This window comes from Ursus arctos, unplaced genomic scaffold (genome assembly GCF_023065955.2).
Source record: "Ursus arctos isolate Adak ecotype North America unplaced genomic scaffold, UrsArc2.0 scaffold_13, whole genome shotgun sequence".
Lineage (NCBI taxonomy): Eukaryota > Metazoa > Chordata > Mammalia > Carnivora > Ursidae > Ursus > Ursus arctos.
Window position 1 is genome coordinate 12,138,492 of NW_026622797.1, and position 12,617 is coordinate 12,151,108.

Below are 12,617 nucleotides of genomic sequence, written 5' to 3' on the forward strand. Positions count from 1 at the left end.
AGATTATTAAACTATGAGATGGCTCCTTCCTGAAAAACCTAGTTCAGGTACCTGAAAATAAGGAGAAACACAACTATTTCTCATCCCCAGCCTGAGGTGCTTAATTCCACCAGGCCTCACAGTCTGCAAGGTTTGAGGTAGAAATCCGTCACCTACACAGGTGACTGTGCTGACCTTCTGCAAAATAAACATACAAGAGGCACTATGCAGCCTAGCTGCCCTGAGCGCATGTCAATTTCATGCTATTTTAACAAATTTCAAGAGTGCCACATGAGAAATTACCACAGGAAGCTTGAACGTCTAAATTTAAGAAACACCATAAGAATCATACTATTCAAACCCTTAATCATTTTTTCCTTTATGAAATAAAATCTTTCAAACTAGTTCCTATTAAGCACTCGGTAGGTGAACTTTCACCTTGAAAAGTAAATACAGTATATACCAAAGTGGAGAGGCTTGGGGGAGGAGTGACAACAGGGAGAAGCTTTTAGCTAATTTCCTGAATTGACTAATGTGAGTAGTATAATTGGCTTACAAAGAACATTAATATTGCCATGGCCTCTGCTCATTTATTCACTTCAGATTAATTAGGATAAAGGGATGCACCGCAATAATGAAGATCTAACAGGAAAAGCCCTCCTCATCTCTTAGCAACGTTCCCCCATGCCCTCCCCACACAAACTCCTACTGTTTGCTTACCTGCAAAAACCTACAGAATACTTGAATAGCAAAGACACAAAACGTGAAAACCAGACTTCAGACCACAATAACTAGTACAGGTGGACAGAATTTAAAGCATCAGTTGTTGCTTTTTAAAACAATTATCAAAAACAGCACAGCTATTTATAAACATAAAGCCAAGACAAAGTCATGTATCTTCTTACACAAAATAAAGGGGGTGAACATGAACTACAGGCATCCAGCTGGCTCTGTCAGGACAGCATACAACTTTTAATCTCAGGGTTGCAAGTTCAAACCCCACTTTGTGTGTAGAGATTACTTTAAAAAATAAAATCTTTTAAAAGGGGGAGGGGGTGGAATTAAACTAGATTGCTTCTAAAATTCCTTTCAGCTCAAATAATGTATATAGTATCCTCAAATCCCCTACTCACAAATTATTAGAAAAAGTCTATTTATCTTTGTGCAGATGACACAATCTGCTTTAAACAACACAATAAGCTGCAGTTGTAGGCCATCCTATGTAAAGTTGTGCATTCCTTTGGGCAATCTCTAAAGTACACAAGCTAAGATGTTATTGCCTTCACTGATTCCAAAAAGTCGTAGGTTTCACTTTCATTCCTGTAGAAAATCTAAGACATTTCCTGGTTCTTTGATGCAGTCCTTGTAACAGGTCCTCCTAATTGTTAAGTAGAGAAAAAAAAAAAAAAAAAAACGTCCCGAGTAGACAATCCTGGGATCCAGGCCTATCTCTGCTCACCACTAACTTCTTACGATAGAGGATTAAAGCAGGTCATTTGGTGATGGGTAGTAAGGAGGGCACATATTGCATGGTGCACTGGGTGTTATACACAACTAATGAATCATCGAGCCTTACATCGAAAACCGGGGATGTACTGTATGGTGACTAACATAATATAATAAAAAATCATTATTAATAAAAAAAAAAAAAAAAAAAAAAAAAAAAAATAAAGGTCATTTAACTTCCCTCAAACATCAAGCTTCTCTTCTGAGAAATGGGTTGAATTACAAGATTTGTAAAGGTTATTCTGTTCTAAAATGCCTAGTGTCTAGGTGGCTCAGTCATAATAATAATAAATAATAATAATAATAATAATAATAATGCTTAACGCATCTGACTCTTGATTTCAGCTCTGGTCATAATCTCAGATGTGGGATCAAGTCCCAAATCCAGGCTAGGTGTGGAGCCTGCTTGGGATTCTCTCTCTCCCTCTCCCTTTGCTCCCACCTCTCTCCCTCCACTCTCTATAAATAAATTAATTGCTGATACATGACAACGCAAAGTAATACCACAAGGTTTGTGATTTGAGACATCTTTAATGTGTATGTGAATATAAATCCTCACATCTGTATTACTATTTTTAAAAGTTTGTCGTATCTTCTGCAGACAGAAATATAAATGTACTGAAATTATTCAAGAATTTCTAATGCATTCTATAAATGTTTAAAGATTTTCCTTTAGACAACACAAAAATTCTGAGGTGTTATTTAACATTGACAATAAAATGGGTATGTGCCCATCCATTTTCAGGACTATTCATTTACTGATCTGCTGAAAATTCCAAGCATTCGCTGCCAACTGTGTATACACCATTCAAGTTTTAGTCAATTCTCTACCTAATGAGATTTATCAAGCCATCAAAATTTAGTTTCTGTAACAGGCAGCTTTTCAGGAAATGCCATATTGCAATGACATTCTCAACACACGCCAAGGCTCCAGAGATGTCAACCATCCTTCTGGACTCAATTTCCTCACACATTTAGACTAATGGTCAAGGTGGAACTTATTATAGATTTAGTGACATCCCCCCAGTTTTTAGACAGGTGATTTTAAAATCTCAATTATATGGAAACCTGAAATAGAACTAAGCAAAATGCTGCCTGTCGGTGTTTCTTAGGAAATGATCTTTATTGTAAAGATAGAAATGCTTTTTCACTAACAGTTATTACAAAATAGATGTTCCTAAATACACTGAAATTTTCTCTACTAGTTTTTGCTATTAATATGCTTACAGTTAATATACTTAACAAATCTTTTCTTTAAAGACCAAATGTTTCTTTTAAGATTTTTATTGAGAGAGAGAGCACATGCGCACGTGGGGGGGGGGAATCCGAAGGAGACTCCCTGCTGAGCACGGGCCAAAGAGGGGCTTGATCTCTATCTCAGGCACCCGCCCCCCACCAAAGGTTTCTTTTTAAAAAAAATAGCGCCCATCACACCACAAATCACAGATCAGTCAGAAAAATAAGAACAACAACTGCATCCGTAGGTGGATAACCGCCAAGGCTCTTGCGCCTCTCTAGCAAATTAACTAACACGGTTAGGTCCTCCCAAACCAGACAAGCCACTGAGGACAGGCACCATGCAGGGCGCAGACACAGGAGAGGGCGTCTGAATTCCACGGGCACACCCCCACCTCCTCTCCAGGCTAAGTGTCCTACAAGGCAAATGTCACCCAAAGGGCAGAGTTTCTCAAACTACAGCCACCAGCAACACGTGATGTGCTTGATAAAATGCACCCCAGATCTCCAGAGTCACCATCTCCGGGTAAGTTCCAGGAACCTGCACGGTCCTCTGCGGTTAGAGTACTGGGTGACATGAGGAGCACTGGGTGTTACACGCAACTGGGAAGTTACTGAATATCTGAAATTAATGATGTACTGTATGTTAGCTAGTTGAATTAAAAAAAATAAAAGTAATTAAAAAAAATAGTCAACTTTACCTTCCAAACTGATAGGCAAATTCAAGTTTAAGAACTGCCATCACTGACCTCAGCGTCTCCACTTATGAGAGAAGATAACAAGACCTGACCGCTACCTAAATCCTCCTCTGGTCACCCTCACAATCCATCACATTAAGGCTCAGCAATGCCATCATTTTACATTTTCACAGTAGCTCCAGCTGGGGCCCATTGTGGCTACTCTGTTCTACACACACTCCACACGGCTACAGTGTTCATACGTAGTCTATACCCGCCCTGCGCTTCAGAAAGCCACGGTCACCACCTCCACTAGGGCACTGATCTCATCTCAGGTTCTTCCCCAGCCCTTCTTCTAGTTCAACGCGGAACTCCCCTACACCCGGTTCCAGAAGCCTTGACGTTCATATTACCCACAGCCCCCAAGACCACAGATAACTACCTCCTAGCAACGTCTACATACTCATTCTGGATTTACGAAGACCCAACATGCTGCCAGCCCTGCCCTCCTTACTAGTGTTGGGTGATGGCTACCAGTCCTCCAGCAATGTTCAAATGCCAGTGAGCGTAACAGAGAATAAATCTGCTACTTTTGAATTCTCATAACATTTTTCCTTCTGTTTTCTTGTACTCAATACTGCATGGAATCATTGAGTTTTATAGCTGAGAAGTCATTTAGTCCAATGTGATTCCCCCGGCCACCAACGTTGCAAATTAAGAAATGGAAACGTAGGGAGGAGGTCGTGTTTTGTTCAAGATCACACACCTATTTTTGGTGAAACTACCCAAAACCCAGGCTCTTAAATCTATCCAAAACCCGCAGATCCAGTCTTTTGTTAATCGGGTATGGTGACTGCCTGAACAAATACAAGAACAATTCGACTGAACACATACGAGTATCTTTCACATAGTTCCTCCTCTGCTGCCCATCAGAACGCAGAAAAATGAAGGTACTGATAAAAGTCATATAGGTCCCAAAACATCACAAAGAGCAGATGATCACTTCTAAATAGTCAATAAGGAATCCAACGGAGAGAGGGGAAGGACACCGGCATACATACCACCTCTGTGTGGGCAATACCGCCATGAGGCAAAAGGACCCTAAGCTCAGACAGGGTACACCTCTCAAGAGAAAATAAGGGGGTAGGAAAGTATGAGGGAGAGCTTCAGAAGGAGGCCATGTGAGATGAGTGCAGAGGGCTACGTGCTCTCCAGATAAAACAACAAAATTCTGATGCAGGAGAAAATGAAAAGAAGTGAGTCACTAGCGGGGCTGGATGTGCATCTAATGAGTGGATCCAGTCAGAGGTGTTTCTGGATTTCAAGTCTTAGGTAAAGCGAGGTTATTTGCCCCCATGACATGCAGTGCCGTTCTCAACAAGAAAGCGGGTCAGCGGACAGCTGTGAAGGGAGAGTTATTACAGAGAACTATGGTTTCACGGAGTCATTATGTTTTTCCAGAGGAAAAGCTCAAAATGGAACGGTTATATGGGAAAATATTTCAGTTTTTGATTTGGCAAACATTCATCAAGGTTTCATGTCTACATACAGTAAGTATTAATCCCAGACATCTCAAACGCCACCAATGCAAATGATAACTTAATTCACTTTAATGTATTCCAAATGCATTCTTCCTCAGTTTCTGTTCCTATGTACAAATGCCTTCTTTTGAAAGTACAAAAATATCTACTCTAAACCAGCTTCATGGTTATCCAGAGTGGTAAGGGTAGATATGACTATTACCCCACCAAGTACCACCCTCGTGTGAGGCCTGAAGAGGAAAACTGATGAGAAGGACTCGATGCCTCAGCTCCTGGAAGACATTACATGAACCACTCGAACACGATTTCATTTTCTTCCTGAGAGATCTAAGGCCCTCCTACGTTCAGGGGAGTTGCCAAATGAGTAAAAGGTGTATTCCAGACCAAAACCTAGATCCATTAATACCCAGTATAAGGACATTGCTACCACCCCCCACTTAGGAAAGATGGTGCAACATTTTTAGCACTTTGTTATTGATAAAGTCCATGTAAAGAGTCAACTATCTGGCAAAGGGTCACTTGACTTTATAATCATGATATCACCTTTCAAAACAATTTCAATGACCACTTCATACACTATCAACACCACTTCAGAGTGTCCACTGAATACCATGCTGAACCTGGAAGGAGTACAGAGTAAGCCCAGCGATCCCTGTGTGATGGAGAAACGGCCAACAACTATCCCACGATGAATCAACGGCCGATAGAGACCACGTGCTAACAAAGTGCCTGGAAACCCGAGAGAGGCTGAGACTCGGAAGGCAGGCTCGGCAGAGTCTGAACGGATGAAGGCGACGACGAGTTCGCCAAATAGGGAAGAAGCGTCAGAGGGAATGGAGTGAAAGGAAAGGAAAACCGAAGGAGTCGGGCCTGTACTTCGCCACACCACCCCACAGCTCGGTCCTGCGAACATCCTTGTTTTACACAATTTGAGACAGCCACGTGGCACATACCAGGAGCAGGGAATGCACACTTCCAGAACTCTTTCACTGTGGCAGGCAAGGTTCTAAGCACATTATGTAAATTAATTCATTAATTTCTCAATTCTCAAAACAATCTTCTATGAGGAATGCACTGCTGTCACCCTCCTTTTAGAGACGAAAAATCCTGAGGCAGAAAAACCTCTTTACTAGACAAAAACCACTTTGAAAACCGATGGTCACCAGAGGGGAAGTGGAGGGGTGGGTGGGTGAAATAGATGGAGGGCATTAAAAGTACCCTCATCGCCACGAGCTCCGAGTCCCGCACAGAATTCTGGAATCACACCTGAAACTAGCAACACTGTATGTTAACCACACCAGAATTTAAAAATTTTTTAAAAACCACTTAAATTTTAAAATAACAAAATACTGCACTAAAACCCATCAGCACACTTTAAAGGCGATGGGAATGCGTACCTTTTACCAGCTTAAGGGACGATTTGCAAGCTTATCCAGTATGCCGTTTCCCAAACCACTAATGACAAGAGAACCTTCAAAATTCCACTTCTGCATCTTGTTCCCAATGCAAAGGGATCAGTAATGGGAACTCCTGAAGAACTATGTCCAAGAGACACAGTCAGAAATCTAACCATGAATTTAAAAGAAACCTTGTAACCCAACACCATGAAAACACAATGAAAGCAGCAGTCCAGATTCTATTACTCCATCTACAAACCTCGTAAATGGAAACAAAGCAGACCCACTTCCAGCTGGATGGAATGCCTGGAAAGGATCGGGCTGGATCCCAGGGCGGGCGGAATCCAAGACAGGAAACGTACCACACACCCCTGGCCGGGAACCCTGTCGGGCCACCAGCCTGTATCTACCGCCCCTAGTCTGTGGGAGGGCTTCGGAATGGGAACTTCTTGTTCTTCCTTAAAATTCTGAACCCAGTCATAAAAATAAAAGCTTTCAAATTCTAGGTTGTTATTAAAATCCTTGATTCGCTTACAATTACAGACATGCCAACGGCTGACAGGATGAAAGGGGAACGTGGAAGCACACAGAGGTGGGTCCGATCTCAGCTGTGACTGCATTTCTAGATGAACTTGGGTGAGGGGGCCCCTCCCGCAAGTCCCCAACCTCCTCCTTCGGTGCTGCCGAGATCAGTGAACATCCGTAACCGGACACAATCCTCCGGCATGCCTTCCACACGCTGTCGCTCACCAAGCCCATTTCACCATCTAGTTAGGGAAACCTCCTGGTCCGTCCCCAAACCTCTAAGCCACTGCCTTTCAGCCTCGGCCCTATTACAACTGCTCCTCCTCCCTTCAGCCCAGCCTTTCTACATCCACCAGGCGCCAGTCTCCGAGGGGCGTGGTCTAATATGCAAATCTCCTCCACCTACAAGGGGATTCGCTAAAGTGATTTGCTCCATCGCAAAGTCAACTGCCTTTCTTCTCTACTTGAAGTTCTCTCTGTCAAAGATTTAGAGTACTTAATACAATTTAGGGGCTCACTAAATACCTATTCCATATTGAAAGGCAGTGTAGACTTCAGTTCCCTCCTGATTCCACAAACGGACAGCCTCTCTTCAGAGGAATAAACCGGACCATGGGTACACAGAGCCTAGTACAGTGCCTCGTAGGCACGTCCTGCCACAGATTCTCTCCTCCTGTTACTGTTCAGTGGTCCGAAGTGTACGAAGTACTTTCACACACATGAGCTCATTCGACTCTTCTAATACTCTGAGACTTACGAGGTTACATGAAGAAACTCAGGCTACTGAGGTTTAAGGCCCCGGAATCAAGGCTAGCCTTTGGCAAGACCTAGTGATTCCAAATCCTGAGTTTTTCAATGATGCCTTGTCAGGAGTTCTGGCATTGTTTATAGAAAACCATTCCTACCCATCTCTTCCAAGAAGTTTATCCAACAAAAAGTGTTATTTTATTGCACTTATGGAATACAAACACATAGGCCAAATGTCACCATAACGGATTTAAAGGACTCTGGTTTGTGCTATACCGAATAATTCGAGTAAACTCTCAACTGGCTTATTCATTCACGCCTTCATTCAGCAAATATTTATCACACGCCAATTTGACACCAGGCACTGTGTGTGCTGCTGGGAATCTTCCCTTCCCTGAGAAATTATAATTATACAAGGTTTTCCGACTGAAGCCAGCGATGAAAGGTACAGAATGCCAGTACCTGAATCACAGACCAACGAGCGAAGAGCCAGAAAATCTGGGAACACATGCTATGCTCCTGCATAAGCTCTGTGACCTGAGCCAAGTCCCCAGTACTAGAGTTCCTTATCTAAAAAATCGAAAAATTGGTCCACATTATCTTTAAAGTTATTCTGTGCTATGAATTCTAGAGATTCCAGGATTCCATTCAGCAAGTCCTTAACACATTTACAAGTATTATTTTATACCACAATTTTATAAAATTCTGTAATTTTTAGGATGACATCTGTTCTGATATCAAATGGCACTTCGGTTCAATTTATTAACACATGTTAATGTAAGCAAAGCTCTTTATGGCCTTACTTTCAAGATTCTTGCACCCTTCTCTCAGCAAATCATGATTAAACGTGTAAACCTTAGCGCCTTAAAAAGTAGCTAAGGAGGCCTATTACATGTTGGCACACATCTCTGATGCCCACCTATAAATTCATACTCCCAGATTCTTCCCTATAATCAAGTAGAAGACATCTGTTTAAGAATCACCCTGAACAGCCAGACAAAAGATGGAGCGAACCGAAGCACATTCCTATATGCTGACTTACATGAGAAATCTTACCCCAAACACTTGCTTCAGAATTTTCTAGAGTCCTACAGAAGTGATCCTTTCTTTTCTCACTCATTCCAGGAAACTTAATTGGGCTTCTGCTCTGTCAGCCTCTGGGATGGGTGCTGAGTACAACAGTGCAGAGAGGCTGAAGCAGGGTCATCACTAGCCCACACTGTTTTTGGATGAATTACAAGAGATGCCTCATCCCAGTGGAGACAAGTGCACCAGGGGTTTGGTAAGTGGGGTGCAAACAGGATTTCTACCTCTACTTGTCCACTGGACAGGATAACCTTGAGCAGTGAACAACCTGCACAACTGTACAAGGTAGCATAGCTAGATATGTTTTTAAAAAATCATGTTCTAGTAGGGGCACTGCCTACTATAAGAGAAGGAACTTAAATGCCTAGGGATTATGGAAAGAAAAGGCTCCTGGAGAAGGTATTTGACTGACACATGAAGGATGTGTGGGTAAACAGCAGATGGAAATTGGAATAAGAATAGTGTAAGCGGAATGTTCATTCATTCCAGATAGTGGTCCAGAAATGACAACTTGGAAGTAGTATGATGTGTCTGGCAGTGTATAGTACATGTGTGTAAGGAGGAGAGGGAGGGGAGACTCAGGGAACAGTCCCTAGACAAGACTGAAAAGGAGCCAGATTATGAAGCATCTTATATGCCATGACATGTTAAGGTGTGGAAACCTGATTCTGAGATCACTAGCGGCTTGTTTTACCACTGAAAATAAACTCTTCCTCAATTATACTTTGCCATATTTTTTTTTACATTTGCTAATCACGAAAATCTCTGATATCCTAAAGCAACAAGTCTTATAAGCCAAGCAGGCAAAATCCAATGGAAAAGAAATTTACTTTTAGAGCTGCACCCATTTTGTTTGATATTTCGTTTTTAGAATCTGAAAACCTTAAAGAGTATCAAGAAACATCTTTAAATGTGTATATACACAAGTTCTATTGGTTATGCTCAAATTATAAGCCCAGTAATTGACACTTTTTATTCACAGCCTAGGTCTGAAATACTTCTAGCATATGGTCTGCACCTGTAAGAAACTTGTTAAACTTATTTGGAAAACTTCTAGAGACACCCAGCTTAAACTATTGGAGAGGGAACTGGAGATAGCCAGGTGCTATCCATTAAAATAATTATGTCAGCAACATTTGAGAAACAGGAGGTAGAATGGGTGAACAACCATAAGATGAGAACCCCAAGACCTTCACCACGTAGAAATAAACGTCTTATCAGGACCCAAGGCTGCCTGGAAGATTTCAAGGGAAACCAGCCTGCCTTTTAACGGGGCCACGGCGGCAGAGGCGACGCAGAAAAACCTCCCCATGAACAGAATTATCTTCAGAGCGAAGCAGCCTCCTCTCTGCCCCTCTCCCCAATAAAGTTACCCCATTTTGCTATTTTAAAAATAAGGGGCAGAAGCCTGTCAATATTGTTTCACCGTTTCTTAATGATAAACTACCCTGTGCAATCTTACTCCATACCTTTACGGTGGCTGTCAGCAGTCAATTGTGGGAAGAAAGGACTCTTTTCTTCCTTAACTGGTTTTGGTAAATATGATCCATTTGGGACACAACGTGTGTGTCGGCTTTCCCAGAAACTTGGCACCTCGGCCCCCCTAGGAGCAGGGCCCGTCAGGGACTGTCGGCGGCGCGGGCGGGGCGGGACTTGTCTCCCCTCACCCTACCCCCAGTCCTCCCCGACACGCCGGGGCTCCCACCGCCCGCAGGGCCCAAGGGCTTCGCGGGGGCCGCACGCCTCTGAAAGCTGAGCCGCCGCCCGCTGCGATCTGCTCTCCAGACCCCTGCCCGGGCTCCGCTCCCGGTCCCCACGACGGCTCGGCCCGGCGACACGCTGACACGCGAGGCCCGGGGAGTGAGCCCGGCGTGCTCGCGCCGCCCCGGGCACTTCGTGGAAGAGAGTTCTGGCGAGTGTTGCCGCCGCCGGGTCCGGCTGCGCAGGGAAAGTAGAAGCGCGCAGCGCGCTGCCGCCGTCCGCGGGGTCCTAGACTGGCTCTGCGCTCCACGACCCCCACCCAGCTCTCTCCCGGGGAAGAGGGAGGCCGGCGCCGGGAAACAAAGCGGAGGGGAGGTGGGACGGCGGGCCGGGCGCCAGTCCCGCCCGCAGGGGAGGCGGCCGCCGGGAGCCGCGCGAGGGGAAGGGGGCCCGGGGCGCGCCCGCCGCCGGCCGCTCCGCCCGCCCGCCGCCCCTTACCTTAGCTCGAGCGCCCGGACCTGCGCGCCCGCCGCCCTGCCGGCCACACCGCTGTTTCCGCCGCGCCCCCACCGTGGGGCCCCGCGGGGACGCCGACTGCGCGGGGGGCGAGAAGTTGCTGGGCTCCCTCGGTCCTCCCGGGCGGACGCGGCCACGGCCGGCCCTCGCCCTGCGCGCAGCGCCTGTGGCGGCGAGGGCGGCCTCACCTCCTCCCGGGCCGCTCGGCCCGCCTCCCTCCCCGCCCGCCGCCCAGCCCTCGTCTCCACCCCGGCCCCTCCCCAGCCCCCTTCCTCCGCTCACCCCGGCGCGCGCCGATCCCCTGCCGTCCAGCCCCGACCGTCGCCTCCCGGGCTTTCTTCGGGACTTGCCGACTAACGAACACCCAGAACTCGCAAACTGAGCGGGCGCCTACCCGGGGCTAGGGGCTCTGCCTGCCTTCGAGGCTCGAGTAAGCTCCAGCTCCTTCCCCAGCAGAGCTGAGTGGAGAAGACGGTTCCTCGGGTACCACCGAGAACAGTAGCAGGCAGAATCCCAAGTCTCGTTGGGCAGGCGAGAGAGAGATGGAGGTGAAGCCGGAATGGAGACCCGAGGGTGCAGGAGAATTGGGATGTTTGAGTTGGAGAAGCTGCGGGGTTTATGAGAGAAACCTGAGTGATCCCGAGGGCCGGGATGGTGGGGGGCGGGCGCTCAGGAGAGGCGGGAGTGAAGGCTGGGTTCCTCTGATCGCTGTCCTTGCCTTTGCAGAGGCTCTCCCTTGAAGAGGACTGGGAAGGGAAGGAAGATGTAGTCCAAGTGGGGTCCTCCAAGAAGCAGGCGCCGAGACAAGACAAGCTGTAGATGGATTTCTTAGGGGAAATGGCTGTGGGATTAAATGGAAAAAGGAGAGGCTTGCTTTATGCACTCCAGTGAAGGAAAGAGGGAAGCAGTCACCCTAGCTTCCCTGCCTGCAGTCTAAGGAGGATCGTCGTGAGTCCTACGTTCCCAGTTCCCCCTGGGACCCACCTGCCTCGTATCCATGTCTCTACCAGTCATTGGCTGCGAGGTGTGGCCTTGAGCACAAACCCAGAGATGAATTTCAGAGTACAAAAGCCAGGGCCTTTGGCCAATGAAGCTCCAAGACCGCTGGGGGAAGATCCTCACAGCTGCCCACAATCTAGAGGACAAATGGAATCAACTCTCCCACACACAGCTACAAATTTTAAATAAAGCCCCAAGGGTTTGCTGGAATCAGATGGACCTGGCTCTCCACCTTCCACTGACACGGTCTCTGCTCACTGAACTGGTAACTCACCCCTTCAACCTGCAAAGGCTTTTCCTGGCCCTGTCTTTGCACCTGCACACGTGGCTCTACCTAGGAAAATGCCTCCTCAGTCCACTCACCCCTCAATACTCAGTTCAAACATCACCTCCTCTCAGGAGCTTTTCCCACTTAGCACATGACTTGTTTCTGCCACAGACCTACCACACAGCGGTTTGGTTTTTTGGTAGTTTGTGGTTTTGTTTTTGGCATAGTTTTCCCCCACTATATTCTAAAATTTGTTTTCCCCCAATTATACAAGTAATATGTTCATTGCACAAACTTGGAAAAATACGCCCAAACCAAATGTCTCCAACTCCCCCAGTCTTCAAGGGACAGCTTTCCTTGATAGCCAATTAGAGTCTGAGCCCCCTTTCCATGTCTATCAGTCTAGGTCCAGTCAGGAGAGAGAAACCACACAGCAATT

At 46.0% G+C, this 12,617-nt stretch overlaps 1 protein-coding gene across 4 annotated transcripts in view; it reads right to left on the minus strand.

Moving 5' to 3' along the window:
* TIAM2 (TIAM Rac1 associated GEF 2) overlaps positions 1 to 11,082 on the minus strand; it is a 218,698-nt gene extending 207,616 nt beyond the window's left edge. For all 4 annotated transcript variants that reach the window (XR_008958917.1, XM_057310930.1, XM_057310932.1 and 1 more), the window contains exon 1: positions 10,894 to 11,082. The gene's annotated coding sequence lies outside the window, so the exon portion shown is untranslated. The remainder of the gene's footprint in view (positions 1 to 10,893) is intronic.
* Between the last annotated feature and the right edge of the window lie 1,535 nt (positions 11,083 to 12,617).